Source organism: Lynx rufus, unplaced genomic scaffold, assembly GCF_022079265.1.
Source record: "Lynx rufus isolate CCGP_SWC_20201006 ecotype Redwood Valley unplaced genomic scaffold, mLynRuf1.p SCAF_22, whole genome shotgun sequence".
NCBI lineage: Eukaryota > Metazoa > Chordata > Mammalia > Carnivora > Felidae > Lynx > Lynx rufus.
The window spans coordinates 12,547,062-12,568,454 of NW_025814837.1; positions in this window are offsets into that span (position 1 = coordinate 12,547,062).

The window sequence follows — 21,393 nt, forward strand, 5'->3', positions numbered from 1 at the left end:
GAATTTACCCAAGGGATACAGGAGTACTGATGCATAGGGGCACTTGTACCCCAATGTTCATAGCAGCACTCTCAACAATAGCCAAATTATGGAAAGAGCCTAAATGTCCATCAACTGATGAATGGATAAAGAAATTGTGGTTTATATACACAATGGAATACTATGTGGCAATGAGAAAGAATGAAATATGGCCCTTTGTAGCAACGTGGATGGAACTGGAGAGTGTGATGCTAAGTGAAATAAGCCATACAGAGAAAGACAGATACCATATGGTTTCACTCTTATGTGGATCCTGAGAAACTTAACAGGAACCCATGGGGGAGGGGAAGGAAAAAAAAAAAAGAGGTTAGAGTGGGAGAGAGCCAAAGCATAAGAGACTCTTAAAAAACTGAGAACAAACTGAGGGTTGATGGGGGGTGGGAGGGAGGGGCGGGTGGGTGATGGGTATTGAGGAGGGCACCTTTTGGGATGAGCACTGGGTGTTGTATGGAAACCAATTTGTCAATAAACTTCATAAAAAAAAAAAAAAAAAAAAAAAAAAAAAAAGAAACTGCATGCCTGCCTCATATGCCTGCACATTGACATTTCAGTCCCTCCATCCACAAGCAGTATCAGTATAGAGGAAAGGAGAGGAGAAAATATATATTTAAGTTTATTAAATTTATATGTATATAAATGTTATAAATTTAAATATATATAAATATATAAATATATTTAAATTTATATATATTAAATATTATATATATTATTATATGATATATTAATATAATATATATTATATATTATAAATATATGTAATTTAAACTGCTAAAATTACAAAAGTAAGTTATGAAATGATAAAAATATCACAATAATCAAGAAAATGTAGCATACATTTTTTTCAGGCTACTAGACTGGAAAAAAAGATAAATAAGAGAATATATGAATTATATAAGACATGAATTTCACATATTCCCCTTGACATACATGGAAATAAAACCAAATGTTTCTTTCTTTTTTTAAAAAAGTTTATTTATTTTGAGAGAGAGAGAGAGAGAAAGAGGGAGAGAAAGAGATAGAGACAGAGAGAGAGACAAGGAAAGGGCAGAGTGAGAGGGAGAGAGAGAATCCCAAGCAGGCTCTGCACTGTCAGCTCAAGAGCCCAATGCGGGGCTTGATCCCGCGAATCGTGCAGTCATGACTTGAACCAAAATCAAGAATTTGACTCTTAGTCGACTGAGACACCCAGGCCCCCTAAATGTTCCTTTCTGAGTTCAGCTTCCTCATCCCCATTGATTCTAGTGTTAACACCCAAACCCCAGTATTCACACCCATTCCATCCACCTTCTTAAAAGCAAATAACAGAAATTAGATGGAACTCATCACATTTCCTTGCTGAAAGCAAGCACTGGCCAGAACCAGAAAAGCAGGAAAGCACCACACACCTCTAGAGCTGTGGAAGCCCCTCTTCTTTCAACCTTGCAGCAGTCTGTGACCATCCCCACACCATCATCTTTCCTCCTACTGCAGTGGTTTCCTCAGTGCGTATTATTCAGATTCAACTGTTAAGCTTTGCATGCCAATTCAAAGCCTTTGACACATACACAAGAGGTATTAAGCCACATATGATCTATTAGGGAAAGTTAGTGAAGAAACAAAATATTTATCCTTGGCCAAATAAGTCAGCATTCAGTAAAGCCTCATAATACCCCATAAAGAAGCAAATACCATAATATTTTTTCATGATTTGTTCAGTATTTTGGTGGTGAAAGTTTTCTTTTTAATAATAACAATGGCTTGTATTTATCTAATATTTGACCTTTTTGAAAATACTTTCAAATATATTTGTTTATTTGATCCCAAATAGAATGAAGTGAAGGAAGCAAGGCACATATTATCACCATTTCACAAGTAAGGAAAGTGAACAGGATATTTTTCTTAGTTGACACGGCTGACAGGAGTAATATCCCTTATTCAAAATCAGATTCCAAATCCATAAGCTGTTCTTCGAATTTTTCTTTTTATATGATTTTTAAAGTTTATTTATTTATTTTGGGAAAGAGAGAGAGACCATAAGCAGGGAAGGCGCAGAGAGAGGAATAGAGAGAGAATCCCAGGCAAGCTCCACACTTCAGCCCTGTCAGCGCAGAGCCATATGTGGGGGCTTAAACTCAAGAACTGTGAGATCATGACCTGAGCCGAAAAAAAGATTCAGATGCTTAACCCACTGAGCCACGCAGGCGCCCCTGACATTTATATTTTAAGTGATGACTCTTAGGACAAAAACAGAGGTAGTAATCAAGATAACCATAATTGCAAGAAATTGAGAATTTGGCAATCCTGTTCTACTCAATCTTTCTGATGTCATATTGTATCATTTGGATTCATTTCCCACTAACTTTGAAAAGCAAATGTAACAAATTTTCCCCAGGATATACTAGTACTGAAATCCAAGGTGAGACTCAGTGAGTGAGAGAAATATCTTTACTTTCCAGGTCTCTTTGAAACAAAATCCACTGAGTAGATTTTTATCCCTACATAATGCATGGTACTCAGTATTTATCAGAGATGTAGAACAAAACCAATAACAAGTGCTGAATTAAGAAGTAACTTTTTTTGAGGTAACATTTTGAACCTCAGATGATAAAGCATTTCTAAACTTTACCTCTATATACCATCACCAAAATAACAAGGTAATATTGTAGATGTAAAAACTTACCAATACACAGAGTTTAATGTGGCTAATCAGGAAAAAAAAAATAAGGAGATTGTTCTCAATTAAAGATATTTTATGTAACTAAATGGATACTTTTAAAAAACAATGACTTAGAAATACAGTCTAATTTGGGACGCCTGGGTGGCTCAGTGGGTTCGGGGTCCAACTTCAGCTCAGGTCATGATCTCACGGTTCTGAGTTCGAGCCCCACGTGGGGATCTGTGCTGACAGCTCAGAGCCTGGAGCCTGTTTCGGATTCTGTGTCTCCCTCTCTCTCTGACCCTCCCCTGCTCGTGCTGTCTCTCTCTCTCAAAAATAAATAAACATTTTTTTTCAAAGGAAAGAAATAGAGCATAATTCAAGTTCAGTAGGAAGTTGAGATTCCCCAGATGTTTCACACGTACAAGTTATTCTTTGTACACTGCTACCTAATCTTTAAAAGAGGATATCAAATCAAACCATATGAAAACTGTTGAAAAGTAGATCAGGGAATCTTTTTTTGGAATGAGATGTATTCAGCAATATGTCTGAAATACTTTACAAACTCAGCAATCCGCTAAGCTTTCCACTTTTTTTCCTTTTTTTTTTTTTTTTTTTTTTTGGTTTGTTTGATTTAGTATGAGTGTACCCTTTTATTGGTGGAAAATTGCACCACTGAAATACCTTATACTACAGTCTATTTCAGAATCCCTGGAGGTTTAAATAACTTAAAGTCACTCTTTGAAGAATAGCAATTGACCTCTGAATAGGTCTTACTTTACAGCATCTTTTGCTTCCAAAAGAAATCAGAGCACTGGAAAGATTTAGGAAGTCAATCAAATTTTATAGAAAAAAAAAACACAATAATTTATCCAATAGCTTATGCAGTAGTCAAAAATGGGATATGATTCATGTCAACTTTCAACTGAACTAGAATTAAATATAAGATTCTCAGCTTACGTGAGGGCTAATCACATGTAACCACACTGAAATAACACAGACATCCATGGGTTTAGATGCGCATTATGGAAATAGAATCATGGTGCAAATCATGTGAACATTTTCAGAGAGTGAAAATAATATTGTGTCTCTGAGAGTTTCACCAGTCCCACTTGCAAATCCAAGCAATCCATTTCTTATCAGATGTGACATTTATGATAGGATTTTTGGATGTAGAGTGAGGGGAGCTGAATTGGTGTTTGGCAAGTGACATTTCAAAGTAGGAAATTAAATTACAAAGAGGCTAAATGTTGCCACAGAACCAAAGGGTTTGGCAGTAGCAGAGGCTCCAAAGTCATTTTCAGTCTATTCTCTAAAGAATCATTTCACAGTTTATGCAGAAAACCCAACATTTCAGTGGTAATTAACAGAAGTTAATCCAGGTGACTGCCTGTGCAATGGTCTTCATAAACTTACAGAATGTGAATTAACTGTCCATCATGAAGAAAAAAAGACTACCGTAGAAGTAGATTCATCACACCAACAAGAGAAGTAGAATGGTGTATTTTACACTGATGAGATGCAAAGTCATTGAACTTCAGCCAATGTCAAATAGAAAGCACTGACAATAAATACCAACACAGGATGTTTGTAGTAAACATTTTGTTTCACAGTTTTAAAAAATCGTCTAGCCAACTTATATCTTATCTCTGTAATATCCACCAGAAAGGAAATTTTCATTGTTGTCAACATCAAGTCCTCTATAATTTAGGCTGGGCAGGTAATGTTGTGTTTTCTAATTAATTAATTAGTCCTACTACTTTAATTAATTAATTAATCAGATAATACCAAACCAAGATGTGAATGAACACACAAAATTAGACCTTATATTGTAAGCAATGTAAATATTTTATCAAATAAAAACTATACTCCAAGGAAAATTTCTGCCCATGAGTTTCAGAATGTCTCATAAACTTCCAATTCCTTCTTAAAGACCTTTAATAAAATATTAGTAAATTTACTTTGTTACCTTAGAATCTTTCCTCAGAGTTTAAATTATATGATTCTGCTACTAATTAATTGCTCAATCTTGGGCAAGTCAACTGAATTTCTTTGCCTTGTCGTTCTCAGCCATAAAACAAGCATATAGGTTTAGATGATTTCCAATGACATGTCTAGATTTCTTATACTAAAAGGTTTTGATTATCCCAACTATCATAAAACCTTCTTAAGTAACATGGTATAAAATCACATTTTGAAACTCATTCTATTATAGAATTTGGAAAGTAGTAATCTATAATCTAGTTGTAATGTATTTTGTAATCAATACCACCATCATACTATAAATCTCAAATAGTGTGATATTTATAGTATGACATATACACTGATTATAAATATTTCTTAAAACCAAACTTAATAGTTGAAGATCCAGAAAAAGAACTGTGCATTCTAGAAGCAGATAGAGTAGTCAGAGTCACATTGCATTTTCCCTAACTTGGAACTTCCTCTTATGACTCTAGTGTTCCCATTGTTACACCCACCTAAGCCCCTAGATGAGGAAATTCACCACCCCTGTATTTGTCTGGGTTCATCATCTCCTACATATAATCAGTCAGTAAATCCTGTCAGTTATATTTCCATATTGTGACACAAGTTATTCAATATTCTTTGATTATTACATTTGCAAATTTGTCACTGTTCACTGAATAATCCCAATAGAACAACCTAGTAGCTCTCCTTTTTATTCCTCTTTCAAGTATATCCTTTACTTTGTCACCAAAATGTTGTCTAAAATAGCCTCTTGTTGATGATTTCCTAAATTACAAATCTTACATAATCATTGATTACCAATCTATCGTTAGCTTCTGATTTCCTCAACCTTTACACCGGAGCTGGTGACACAAGTGAATTTAATAAATCTGGCATAAAGATACATTTTGTTTGATTATTGCAAAGCGTATATATGTACGTGTGTGTGTGTGTGTGTGTGTGTGTGTGTGTGTGTGTGTGTTGTGTATGGGAACAAACATATATATTTATACTTAAGATGGACATGAATTTTCTAGTCACCATAGACCCTACCACTCCCTACTGTCTTATTTCCAGCTGCTTTATATTTAATAGGTGAAAAAGAAAATTGAGTGTTTGAATATAGCTACCTAGAGGTCTCCAGACTCACAAGTGAATGTCACTGCACAGGTCATTCCTACTACTTTAATGTAGTCACCCAATTTGTGTATCTCCATTTGCTTTTCAAAACTTAGCTCTGGCATTGAATTTCTAGGAATGCTGCCATGAAATCTTTTCTATCTCGGTGCTTTCTCAACCCCTTCATATTTGTCTCTATAACTTCTATGTGCTTAATTTCTTTTTCTTCAAACCTGTGTTATAAATTTTCACACTTCAAAAAAAATATCTGTATCAATTAAACTTAGCAAAGTGAGCATACTGTGTCCTTTTAATCTCTTAATTCTGTCAGCAAACTAGCACCTAACACATGGTAGATGCTCAATGGAAGAATAGAATCAGTGCATTTCTAGCTCAGTGGGAGAAGCATCCAATGCTTGATTTTGGCTCAGGTCATGATCTCACGGTGGTGAGATGGAGTCTGTGCTGACAGCACGAGCCTGCTTGGGATTCTCTCTCTCTCTCTCTCTCTGTGCTTCCCCCGCTCATGTGCACACATGCTCTCTTCCTCTCGAAATAAACACTTAAAATAAAACAATCAAAGCATTTCTCTAGGCAGGAGTTTCATAAATAGGTTTTACCTTGAAACACCTTAAAATGTACAAAGTATTTATAGAATAGTAGGAAACATAATGGGCATTTAAAGTAACAAAAGTGGGGCCAAAGAATCAGAGAAATGTTCAAAATGTGATATGTGTTTAACTGCAATAAATATTCAATACATCCAATAATATATCTTAATACATATTTAATGTAAAAATAACATTTTAAATATAGACATAATATTAACTAGTAATTATTGAATGGTATTTTAGTGCTCAGTTTACAATTCTCCAGTGACTACCTTCCTCATTCAGAATAAAATCCAAAGTCCTCACCATATCTTTAAACCTCCACACCCCAAATGCTTTGGGTTTCATCTTCCATTCTCCTACTTTCCTCTCCAGCCACACTGGCCCCTTGACCTTCCTACATTTTCCCAATGACATTAAACCCCTCCTGGGTTTTGAGTTTGCTCTTCTTTGCTTTTCCTGCAACACTCTGCCCCACACATCTCCTGCCTCACTGCTCACTCTGCATTATGTTTCTTCTCAAATAGCCTTTTATCTGAGAAGCCTTCTCTGAATATCCATATAAATGGCAGGCACTCACACCCTGTACTCCACCCTCTTAGGCTGCCTGGTCTCAGAACTGATCAGAATTTGACAAATAACATATATCCTTGTTCCTTGTGTAAGATCTGAGTCCCTCTACAGAACATAAGCTCCGCAAGGACAATCACTTTGTTTTGTTGCCTGCCAGGCACATTGTAGACATTGAGAAGATATATTGATTGAATATATTAGAATTTTGCATTAACTTAATACTTCATGGAACTCGTTTTGGGAACTACAGCTCGAAGCAGTTTTCTACAACAAAGGAATTTCAACCTTATCTTATTTAGTCATATTTCTGGTAAAGAAAATTCCCCATTCTGACTAAATACACTTAATACATATGCAGGAAATTTTAAAGCAAGCAAGAAATTAAATGTATATAAAAAGAACGTTAAGTAAATTTTAAAAATATTTGAAGTTCTGCTAAATCTCTTAACCATACCCATATTTATTCTTATGAAAGGATTATCTAACTATCTGCCAAAAGTTGAGGATCTTGTTTAGTGTATAATTTAGCAACAGCTTTTAAAGTACAAATACTTTATTTCAAATTTAATGTTACTAATAAGTTCTACCATGCACAGATTATGCTTCCAGCAGATATATTCTGAAATCTTTTTAGACATATATATCTTTATTAGAATACAGCTTCTGAACATTTAACTATTTTTGAATATCCACCACCTTTTTATCACAAATTACTATCTGAAAAGAATTTAATTGGAATGAATTTTAACTACCCAATGTCATAGAATGGAATAATAAGTTAGGGGCTCATTTTTACCCTAAAATACATTTCACTCATTATGTCCTCTATTTGATAATGCATTAACTACAGAAAAGGTGAATCAGACATGCCATTAAGGATGCCAAGGCTTAAAAATCAGTAGAGTGAATAAAAAAGGTATTACTCAAATATGTCAAAATGGAATCCAACCATGCCTGATCTTAATAAGTCCATTATAAGCTGTATTGATCAAGAAAGCTTGCCAATCATTATAAGACATATTACAGGAATGTTTAATGTGTTAGAATATTTTAAGATATGAACAATTGAAATAAGGTGTCAGCATATGTTTAAATGACAATCAATCAACAACCATTTATTGAGTAAAAGCACTGAGTTAATCACTACTATAAATATAAGGTGAATTGATATAGTTCTTGTTCTAAAGGGCCCGGTACTCAAGTTGGGGCATAGGATATGCATACTTGAGTAAACTATTTTGGTTCTATGTTTATTTATATATAAGGAGGTTAGTTTATTAATTTATAACCTCCCTTTTTAGCCTTTTCCTATCTTTGGGATTCATTTTTTTAGTTTATATGCTTGACAACAAAAATACAGCTATAGGCCTTGGGAATTCCTTAAAATCTATCTGTATAAACTATTAGTGTCTTAGATATGTTTTCATGTAATTCTTTGTGTAAAACAAACAACTATGAATGTATATTCCTCCTGCTTTTTCAAACAAAAGGTAGGGTATAGTGTATTTAAAAAGCAAATACACTGTACTTACCCTTGAATTTTTTGATAAAAATAAGTTCTATGAATATAATGCTTCACTATTTTTTTTTACAGCTGCATAATATTTCAAAATGTTTATTTAACCAATTCCTTACATGGACACTGAGAGGTTTTTTTTTTTATTGTTTTGTTTTTTAATTGTTCTCTCTAATAAACACTATTGCAATGAATATTTGAGTGCTTATAAAAGGCCTCATTAGGGTAGATATAGCTGTAGGATAAATTCCCAGAAATAGGGCCACAAGGTCAAAAGGCAAACAAAACACAAGTCTAATGTTGTTTTAGGTTGTTTCATTCCCCTCTAGAGGGTCAATGTATTTCATTCCCATTAACAATGCATGGAAGCTTAATTCGACTCTTTAAAGTGAAATTCCATGTATGTTTTAAAAAAGAATAACAAAACGAAATGAAACCAGAGTTATGGTGTCTCAAATAAAATATATTTGCGCATTAGTTAAGAAAAATATATTGTTTTCTTTTTATGTAAACACGATTTCATAAAAGGTTCATTTAGTCATGGAAACCAGTTTTGGTTCCCCTGACCAAGGGCACAAGGAAGCTAGCTCTTCAGTGGAAGGCAAAGTCTCCTTTTTTTAAAATTTTTTAATGTTTATTTATTTTTGAGAGAGAGAGAGAGAGAGAGAGAGAGAGCACGAGTGGAAGAGGGGCATAGAGAGAGGGAGACACAGAATCCAAAGCAGGTTCCAGGCTCTGAGCTGTCAGCACAGAGCCTGACGCAGGGCTCGAACTCATGAGCTGTGAGATCATGACTTGAGCCAAAGCCGGACACTTAACCGACTGAGCCACCCAGGTGCCCCCAAAGGCTCCTTTTAAGATGTCTTTTGGCAAGTGAAGTTATCTTCTGGCATCTTCCCCGTCCAACTAGCCTTTCTAATTTTCCCATTTAGCACTGTGATATTCCCAGAACAGTACAAACCAAATTCAACTTTATTCAAGAAATAATGTTTGGGTCCTTTGTGTCAGAAATTTTAGCTTCCTGGTAGTTTTACTTCTTCATCGACGGTTCTCTGAAGTACCTCCTCCAAGTAAAGTGGTAGACCTGCATCTGTAAAATCCTTCCAATGCAATAAAGAGTCTACCTATGAGATGGATACATTTAAATCGGTGTCAAAATATTTTCTCACACTTACAAAAATATCCAGCCATGATGAGTGGGTGTTCTAACAATTTATATATATTATTTCTCTCTCTCTTTTTCCCTCTAGTCTCTGATACCTAGGACAGCACTTATAGATTAAGAAAAATATGAATATGTGGCTCTGAAATATAAGACTTATTTCTTAGGATTTAAATATGGGTCACCACGCTGCAATCTTTGGGACACTGTCAACCAAGTCATCATGACAACAGTGAACAAGCAGATATCCCACTCTGAGGGACAAGCTCCACTAAGGAACTCATATGACAGCAAAGAAGGAAAGACAAATGCAACTGATCCTGTTTACTTCTTGCTCCTTGTGTTAGAACTCAAGGGCATCCCTGTGGACTAAGTGAGATGAAAAATGCTATTTTAGTTAGCTTGGGTTGCCATAGTAAAATACCATAGACTAGGTGGCTTAAACAACAGAAATTGATTTTCTCACAGTTCCAGAAGTTGGAAGTACAAGATCAAGGTGCTAGCTGATGTAGTTCCTTGTGAGGCCCCTCTTCCTGGCTTGTGAATGGCCACTTTCTTGCTGTGTCCTCACATGGCACAGCGTCAGCAAGTTCTCTAGACTCTTATCTTATATGAACGTTAATTCTATTGGATCAGAGCCCTACACTTGTGGCCTCATTTAAACTTAATTATCTCCAGAAAAGTCCTATTTCCAAATATATTCACATTGTGTCTTGGGGCTTCAAATATGAATGGAGGGGAGGCATTCATAATCATTCAGCACATAATAGGGGCAGAGTTAATGCATCAAAGAAGATTTCCTGATCATTTGGAGAGGCGGTGCCAATAGCAGTTAATTGGAGAAATCAAAGTCACAACATTATATTTGTATAGCAGGCTGGTGGTATGGGTCATAGTACCAATGTATCTGTGAGAAGAAAAACACTAAAATATTATAAATTTATAAGGTAGTGAAATTAGACTACTATTGATACAAGTTAAGTTCAACTAGCTGTACATAGATATACACATAAAATCTTTTGAGCAGTAATCAGGTGTTTTTATTTGCATTAAGCTCTTTTTATTTTATTGTACTTTTTATTGGGGGAGAGAGAGAGAGCACATGAGCAAGGGAGAGGGGCAGAAACAGAAAGAGAGAGAGAGAGAGAGAGAGAGAGAGAGAGAGAATCTCAAGCAGATTTCACACTCAGCATGGAGCTGGATGGAGGAATTGATCCCACAACCCTGAGATCATGACCAAAGCTGAAATCAAGAGTGAAACACTCAACTGACTGAGCCACCCAGGCACTCCTGCATTGAGCTTTTTTATTTAAAAATCAAAGCTAGAAATAGGTGTAATTAGAGATGGTGTAGTACGTGATAAAATATTTCAACATTCATTTTACCAAAATATAATAAAAAAAACAAGTCTTCAAAACAAGAAGAGGTCCCTGCTTATTATTTAATACAGACAGTTTTTCCCCAGTGTTTCTCTTTTCAGTGTAGCATGAAATAAAATAGATTGACATAATAAAGGACATCATGTTTAGAAGACTTATGCTAATGTTCTTATTAGCTAATGAATTTATATGCAGACGCTAGTCATTTTTCTTTTCCTTCATATAATCTTTTCCTTCTCAATCACCACAAACAATTTCATCGGCAATTGTATCCTCTTAAGAGCATTTCTCTTTTGTGGGAATGTATAGAAATGTAGGAGGATTCCATTTCAGAGAAGGTGGTAACTCCCTTGAAAGCCAAGAATGAATAAAATGATGTCAACCCAGACAGTGAAAAAGAATAAATCACACTTTTTATAAAATCTTCAGCTTTTTATAGAATACATGAAATCTTTATATATGTAACTTTACATAAATATTTAAATTAAATATACATAAATATATTGCATAAGATTTAAATTTTAAAACTTTCTATCAGATTTCATACACTCTACTATTTTCTACATGGTCATTAAAGAAGACCATAGAATTTCTTTTTGAAAAGTGAAGGGAGAATGATAGGGACCATAATAAATTAAATGTCTTTTAAAATAACACTAAGATCACAAACCATGTCAATTCTGTCTTTCAAAAACCATCACCTATACTTACTAGAACCAAAGAATTTTCAACTTGTGCAATATCCTATTGTCAGTGTATCTTATGGAATTAATAAATGGTATTAACAGATGCAGAAATTTCTTAATTTCATATAATAACTAAAAATTTCAAATTATATTTTAAAACTTTCTCATACCGATTTTACTAAATGAAGCAATCATATTATGGGATTTGCTTTCATATGCTTTAATTTAGTTACTTTATGTGTGTATTCTGTTCTGGAACTTTATTTGCACATTTTTCATTCACGCTGTAAATAACACTTGATAAATCTAAAGAGCTGCCGTGTATTCTGAGACATGTATACAAGCAAATTAGAATGCAAGGTAAGACTTCCTTTGTATCTGATTTCAGATGAATTTTAAAATATTTTCCAGGTGGTTTTGCAATTTTTATAAGCTGATCGTAATGCAGAAGCTTTCTTCTTTTCAGTTAGCTTTGCTGTTTTTAAAGTAAAGAATGATAATAGCATCATATACACATACACACCCAGCCTTTTACACTTATCCATTAAAATGTTTAAGGTAGGTCATAATTCAAATATGTAAAGGGCTAACAGGAAATGAGCTTAAGCTTGCAAAAGTTGATAAAATATTTTCCTTAGAGAAATATAAGTAAATTTAAAATTTGAATATATACATAATATGGCAAACATTTTAGAAAATGACTCCTATGATCCCTGCCCCAGGATGTTCATACCTTGAGTAATCTCCTCCCCTTGAATGTGGGCTGAGCCTAGTGATTTGCTTCTAATGAATAAAATACTACAAAAGTGACGTGATGCCACTTTTGATACTGGATTATGAAAGACCAACATCTGTCTTGTCGAAGCACTCTTGCTCATTCTGATGAAGCTACTGCAGTGTTTTGGGCTGTCCAGCGGAAAGGCCCAATATCAAGGGAGTGAGAATACCTCCCTTCCTAAGGAACTGAGCAGTAGTCAGCAAGGACCTAAGTAAGGCCTCACTCATCCAACAGCCTGTGAGATACTGAATCTTATCAACAATCATTCAGAGAGCCTGAAAGTGGATCCTACCCTCATTGAATCTTGAGATAACCATGGCAGGCTAAAATGCCACTTGCAGCTTCAGTTGGGAGACTCTGAACCTAAGACTCTATATAAGTTCACCTAGATTCCTGATCCATAGAACCCATAAAATAACACATGTGTGATGTTTTAAGCTGCTAAATTGTGGACAATTTGTTGTGCAGCAATAGATAACTAGTGTAATAATTACTATAAATAATTTTGGCTTTAGGGTAATAATAATGTTCTTTTTTTTTCTTTTATTTTTTTATTATTTTTTTATATATATGAAATTTATTGACAAATTGGTTTCCATACAACACCCAGTGCTCATCCCAAAAGGTGCCCTCCTCAATACCCATCACCCACCCTCCCCTCCCTCCCACCCCCCATCAACCCTCAGTTTGTTCTGACCTCAGCCGTAGCAATCTCTTACTCGACTCATCCCCAAAGGCAAGGGAATTAAAAGCAAAAGTGAATTACTGGGACCTTATGAAGATAAAAAGCTTCTGCACAGCAAAGGAAACAACCAACAAAACGAAAAGGCAACCAACGGAATGGGAAAAGATATTTGCAAATGACATATCGGACAAAGGGCTAGTATCTAAAATCTATAAAGAGCTCACCAAACTCCACACCCGAAAAACAAATAACCCAGTGAAGAAATGGGCAGAAAACATGAATAGACACTTCTCTAAAGAAGACATCCAGGTGGCCAACAGGCACATGAAAAGATGTTCAGCGTCGCTCCTTATCAGGGAAATACAAATCAAAACCACACTCAGGTATCACCTCACGCCAGTCAGAGTGGCCAAAATGAACAAATCAGGAGACTATAGATGCTGGAGAGGATGTGGAGAAACGGGAACCCTCTTGCACTGTTGGTGGGAATGCAAATTGGTGCAGCCGCTCTGGAAAGCAGTGTGGAGGTTCCTCAGAAAATTAAAAATAGACCTACCCTATGACCCAGCAATAGCACTGCTAGGAATTTACCCAAGGGATACAGGAGTACTGATGCATAGGGGCACTTGTACCCCAATGTTCATAGCAGCACTCTCAACAATAGCCAAATTATGGAAAGAGCCTAAATGTCCATCAACTGATGAATGGATAAAGAAATTGTGGTTTATATACACAATGGAATACTACGTGGCAATGAGAAAAAATGAAATATGGCCTTTTGTAGCAACGTGGATGGAACTGGAGAGTGTGATGCTAAGTGAAATAAGCCATACAGAGAAAGACAGATACCATAATAATAATGTTCTAATATGTAAAATGGCTATATGCTATAATAATGTTTGTTTCCAGGTCTGCAAAACGAGAATGCTGAAAAAGAGTATCTCTCCTATTGTTTCAAGATCTACATTTTATCTTATTCATATCATTCTATTGCTAAATTCACGTCTAGTTTTGTTGTCAGAAGAGAAAACAAGAATTGTAAAGATTACATTATATTATGCATGGAATAGTACCTAGCTATTCACTATGAAAATGCTCAGAAGGTGTAAGAAAATAGATGTTTGTCACAAGTTGGCATGCCTGACATGTCACAGGGAGGCAAATCTGGGTTTCCAGTGTAGCTCTTTCTTGGTCAGCTTGGGTTTATCAGATGGGGTAGAGTGGATCAGCTTGGGAGTAAAATCTTATTAGGACCAATGGAAACATCTCTCATAGAAGCTTATTTCAGATTTCTTGTTTTAAAAATGTTTTTAAGATCAATTCTTAAACTTTCTGTAGGAAAATGTTTAGAATGTCAGAATAAAAATAGAGTGTGAAATACACATTCACAGCCTTACATTTTCAAGTTTAATAAGCACATGATTTTTAACAGGGATACAGGTTGAAAAGCTGAAAAGAGGTGGGGAGATAGGAGGGAGTAGCTGGTCTGTCTGATTTTTATATTTTAAAATTTTAAAGTTTGAAAGCACCAGTGGTTTCCATGGCTTTCAGGACTTCTTAGATGAACACTGAACAAGATTCTTCTGTAGAATAATTAAATTAAAAACAATTTTGCAGTATCACTTTAGTAATTTAAAGATGGCTGCAAATTCTTTGCTACTCCTCCTATGAGGGGTAGAGGGAAAATTCACCTCCTTTTGAACTGAGACTGAACTTCTTAACTTGCTTGGCAAGTGGAACACGGCAGAAGTGATGTTGTGTGACTTCCACAGGCAAGTAACCTTTCAGACTTCCTATAATGCATGCTGTGGGTAAAACCACAGTCTAGCTGTTCTAAGACCACCACACTGGAGATGCCACAGGTAGATCTACATTGTGAGCAGAGTCCATCCCTCCAGCCACCCAGTGACCAGACATGTGAGTTAAGCCAAATCGGACCCACTACCGTGAGAAACAGAGTAATTACCTAGCTGAACTCTACACTAATTCTTGATGAACTATATAATAAAACTATTGTTGTTTTAAGCCAATTAATTTTGGTGTAGTTTGACACACAGCATTCATTAACTGGAAAATCATCATACTCACCTAGTTTTTACCTAAGTGTTTAAAGTCCAACTAAATGCAAATAGCCTCAAGGTGTAAAAAAATACTTTACAACATTATCTAGAAGGGATAATTTAGGCCTCAAATTATATGGAACAAGGGTATCACTGGACACCCAGAGAAAAATCATGAAGAAAAAGGTAAATAAAACAGAACTAAAGGATTTTCATACTGGAAGTATATTGTGTTACTTTATAGTAATTCTATACTTTTGCTGACTCGCTATGGAATCAAATAGAAAAATAAATAGATATACACTTATTTGTGTGTATAAGTTTATACTTACGTGTATCCTGGGGCGCCTGGGTGGCTCAGTCAATTGAGCATCCGACTTCGGCTCAGGTCATGATCTCGCAGTCTGTGAGTTCAAGCCTTGCGTTGGGCTCTGTGCTGACAGCTCAGAGCCTGGAGCCTGCTTCAGATTCTGTGTCTCCCTCTCTCTCTGCCCCTCCCCTGCTCATGCTCTGTCTCTCTGTCAAAAATAAATAAACATTAAAAAATATTTTATACTTACATGTATACTTACGTATGTATATACTTACATATAGGTATACAAATATATATGTAAGTATAATTTCACCATATATTATATATATGTAAGTATATATAATATATATTTATATATAGAAGTCCCAAGTTAAAAAAGACTCTCACTTATTATTCTATATAAGTAGCTAGATTGAGTGAAATTTACCAGTTTATTTCAGTAAAGTTTCTGATATCTAGAACAGATAAAACTGGATAAAGTATGTCCCTGAAAGAATCTTTCTTAAAAAGATCATAGCTATTGGGGCGCCTGGGTGGCTCAGTCGGTTAAGCGGCCGACTTCGGCTCAGGTCATGATCTCACGGTCCGTGAGTTCGAGCCCCACGTCGGGCTCTGTGCTGACAGCTCAGAGCCTGGAGCCTGTTTCAGATTCTGTGTCTCCCTCTCTCTGACCCTCCCCTGTTCATGCTCTGTCTCTCCCTGTCTCAAAAATAAATAAAACGTTAAAAAAATTTAAAAAAAAAGATCATAGCTATTTATATATCATATACTTTAACACAGAAGTAATTACTTTCTCTCCTACCCAATGGCGGCGGAGGAAAAACACAAATATTTATTCAAGTTAACATTGAAAAATAAAGAAAAGTGACACTTTGACTAACAAATTCCTGACGAATTCTTTGTGTGAAGCCCAATGCAGGGCTTGAACTCACGACCCTGAGATCAACACCTGAGCTGAGATGGATTCAGACACTCAACCGATTGAGCCACCCAGGCATCCCTATGAAGCCTTAGTCTTTACACATTGAGTGGCATCCCAAGACAGGTATCCTCAATGGATAAAACAAAGTGATGCATAAACATGGTTTTCAGAAAAAGAAAGGAAAAGCAAGGCATACAGATGATGATTTAATAAATAGCATTTATCTGACAGCTGCCTCCACTATGGTTCTTTTTACAGGCAACCACATTTCCTTTTTCATTTGTCAAGTTTTCTTATGTGTCTCTCCAAATCCTCAATCAACCTTACACTCCTACTTCATGATTTATATTCATCAGATACTGATAGAATTTAGATATTTTCTGTTAATGTTTTCCACTGACATTTAGCTATGAGAGATAATGATTTAGTTCCCTTATACCACTCCAGCCCCTTTCCTCTCTCCTCAATTCTTCCTAGTTCTGCTCTTCATATTCAAACTGCACACTTGATTTTGTGCCTCTTACACATATAATATCACATTTTAATGCAAAATACAATATCCCAATTAACTCACTTTTGATAATTCAGTATGGTAGTAAACTTTTGTAAATATGTGACAGTTTAAACATTTGAGTTTTCACACATACTTAAAATTATTCTAAACAATTTCCCAAAATGTACTGATTAAATATATCTATTTAATCCAGACGCTTCCCCCTCAGCCTCAAGCTTAAGTTGTTCAGTAAGGTGTTTGGCATATACTTTTCACAAGAGTCATGCAGGAAAAAAACAATAAAAGGAATTTTATACTTAAAAAAAAATTCCTTGATATGGCTTGTTAAGGCAGGGTACCCACCTCCTTAAATCCCTGACACAGCCTGGTGTGATACCTGTTCTCCAGCAACGTGAATTAACGATGGCTTTTAACACGGAATATATAATGGCATAATGTTCACGAAATGTCAGAGAGGTAATTGTTGAGTTAAGGGAAAGAAAAACTCGTTTTTATTAGGAAGAGAAATATTTGAAATGTGCTTAAATATTTATCCTCCGACTTTTATGGTAATTAACAATGGATAAAAGGCCTCAAAATATCTTTGGAGAAGTACATAGTAGATAGTGCAGGCTTGGCACAGTAAGAGGTTTTTGTTTCCTATTCCAGTTTCCCTGTTGGCTGCCTTGGAGAAGCTTCACGGAACCCTATCTGAACAGAGGTATTCTCTGCTTTCTTTTTCCGTTGAAGGGCAGACATTTACATTTTAGTAACTAACGATTATGCTATATCCGTATTCCATTCACTCACTTTCCTTTTGTTACAAAAAATAGAAACAAATACGTTTCTCTTCAGTCTTCACAAAATGAAGATGAAATGCCATTACTAAATTCTCATTCTGAAATGTTTAATGCCCAACTAAAGATACTGTCTTCTTAGAGAAGTTATATGTATCTGGTTATCAAACTATTAATTGTTTCCTTTCTGGTTGAGCGTTTAGAGCATGTCTTTTCCTTACTTGCTGTTGTTACATCACAGTTTTATATATATTTTATAAACAAAACAATTTTGCTTTAAATTTAAACTTAGGGTTTAAGAAGACTTTTTAATGTATTTTTTTTCTTTAAAGGAGACTTTAAATACATTTTTTTTCAAAAAAGACTTTAAATTTAAGATATTTAGGTTGGAACTTTAGTTTCTAGCAATAACACAGATTAGATGTCCTGAAAATATTCTCCATAAAGGCCAAAATCAGTTAAAAACAAGAATAAACATACTTTAAATGAAAATGAGATTATAAGTCCTTCAAGTAGTTCTATTTGGGGAGGAACCACAAAGATTCCAGAGGATGACAAATAAAGAGAAAAACCTGCCTATTCCTCAATACATGGAACTAAAGCTCTAAAACACAAAAGATAACAAGGAAATCTTAAACACAATCAGAGAAGAAAGAAAGATTACCAGGACTAATAATAGGCTTCTGAACAGTAGTTTTTCAGAAGAGAATGAAATAATACCTTTCAAACTATATGAAAATAATAACTGACAATCTGTAATTATAACAAATGACAACCTATAATTTTATACATAGCTAAGGTATTATTATAGTAAAAAAACAGAATAGAGACCTTTTCAAAGAGATAAAATTCAAATCTCAGATGAATCTCAATGATATCTCTCAGTAGAAAGGAAATTTAATTCAGTATAAAAAAAGATACAGGGAAGAATAATCATCAAGGAAGTTAGTAAACACGTAGCTAAACATATATTGATTTTAAAATAACAATAATAATTAATTTTGAAGTAAAAATAAAATAAATCCAAAAGGCTAGGCAACAATAAAATATAGGAATTAAGGAGATAAAAATTTAGCAATCGTTCACAGTTCTTTTACAACTTTGTTGGAGGTTATAGGTATTGGTTTACTGTAAATTTTGCTAAGTTTGTATGTGAACTGTTAGGTGTTATGTGAAAAAACTATACCTTAACATATATGAGAGCTAAAAATCTTTTAAAATTAAATATTTAAGCAATCAACTTAAATGAAAAAGTACAGGATAAGCTGAAATCAATAAGAAAATGAAAATAAGAGTGAAAGATAATTAAATAGAAAACAATTAAATGAAATGAACTCGAGTAGATTCTAAGTAAAACATAATAATACAGATATACCTCTATCTAGATTGATGAATGAAAGGAAAAATGTTGGTATTGCGCATCGTTGAGTCAGAAAGAGAACACAATGCTAGAGGTACAGAAGAAATTAAAAATGAAATGAAAGTACAATGAATGTATCTCTATTCAAATGAATGTAAAATTTAAATGACTTGGAAATTTCCAAGAAAGGAACACTAACAACACTAACTCTTCAAAAGCAAGTTTTTAATTTAATATTAGTGATGGAAATAATTCATCAGAAGTTTACAACCCATCCCAAACAACACAGACACTTATAAAACTACCAGAAAAAAAATGATTTTAAAGGTTAGTTATTAAAACATTCAAGAAACTGATAATTACTCTAAAAATACCTCTTATTTTTTTAAAGATATTCTTTTTAAGTAATCTCTACACCCAATGTGGGACTCGAGCACACAACCTGAGATAAAGAATTGTACACTCCACCAACAGAGTCAGCCAGACACCCCTAAAAAAACTCTCATGAGAAGAAGAAAGTTTTTACCCAATCCACTGCATAGCTAGTACACCCCAGAATAGTGTTACAAAAGTAGCCAGTCAACTGGCCAGTCAATTTGTTATTGATTAGTAGTGAGGAAGGAGTTTGAATTAAATGTAAATCAGTGTGCTGCTTCCTTCCGTAAGAACATTTTGCTTCAAAAAGTGTCAGCTGAACTAGAATTGTCATGCTTAGCAATGTACTTGATTTTTATTCTGACAAGGTCCTCACTTCATGTGATCCAGTAGTAAAGAGTTCAGAACTAGCACCACAAAATTAGCACCAGTTCGAACATCACACTTTGAGCAGCACTATTCTGGAAACCAAAGCAGCACAAGGATAGAAAGAAAAAAAATTGGACCACATTTTTTAATGTTGAGGTAAGTGTCCAGATGAAAATATTTTAAAACTGAACATATTAGGGAACTAGAACAAAAAATCCAAAGTCAGGTTTATAACCAGGAATTTTATGGAACTCAACACTAATGCATAATAAATGAAAGGCGGTTGGGGTGGGGGTGGCGCGCCTGGGTGGTTCAGTTGGTTAAGCATCCAACTTCAGCTCAGGTCATGATCTCATGGTCCATGGATTTGAGCCCCCCCCACCCCCCCGCCCCCGTCAGGGTCTGCACTGACAGCTCGGAGCCTAGAGCCTGCTTCAGATCCTGTGTCTCTCTCTGCCCCTCCTCCACTGTGGTCTGTCTCTGTCGCTCTCAAAAATAAACATTTAAAAAAATTAATAAATGAATGGGAAAAATAAGTAAGAAAATCAGGGACTTTCCTTAGGATTCTTAAATAAAATAAAACAAAAAAACCCACAGAGGAACCAATGATAGCATTTACCACTTCATGGTAAAAATTATGATCCATACTTTAAAATCTGAAAGTACGGGCACCTGGGTGACTCAGTAAGTTCAGTGAGCAACTCTTGCTTTGGGCTCAGGTCCTGATCTCATAGTTCATGAAATCAAGGCCCACGTGAGGCTCTGCCCTGACAATACAGAACCTGCTTGGGATTCTCTATCTCCCTGCCTCTTTGTCCCTCACGCTGTCTCTCTCAAAATAAATAAATAAACATGAAATAAAATAAAATATGAAAGTAAATAAAAATGATAATTATCATGGTTTACATTCAATGCATACCCTGGAAGGAATAATCAACTAACTAAAAAAAAAAAAAAAAAAGGAAAGAAAGAAAAAGAAACAAAGACAAAGAAAAGGAAACAAGCTGTAAGTAAAGAATGTCAGTAGTACAATTGCATAGAACATCTAAAAGACTCTACAGACAACTTATGAAAATTAACAAGATTATGTTTGTATAATAATAAAATTTCTGAATGTCATTTCTATAAATCATTTTTGTTACAAATGTAGATTTTTAAAGATATTTTTAATTTTATACCAATATAAAAGATACATAGAACTATACCTAACAAATGTAAGTAAAAACTATAAAAAAGATATAAAATGTGTTTTGAAAGACTTTAATGAAGAATTAATTAACTGAAGAGATATGAATGATGAGTCTATGGAAAGTAAGGATCAAAATATTAAGGATGCCATTTCTCTCCAAGTTAATTTTTAAATTAATTGCCAATTAACACAGTGCTTTAAGGAACACAGGGTTTTAAGTAAAATGGTTAAAAATGAGTAAAGGGAAAAAAAGAGAACAAGAATAGCAAAGATGATTTTGACCGATAAAAATAACAGGCAAGGTTTTAATAATTATAAAGATACAATAATTTAGAAGTATTTCAGGTAGTACTATATTGACCTA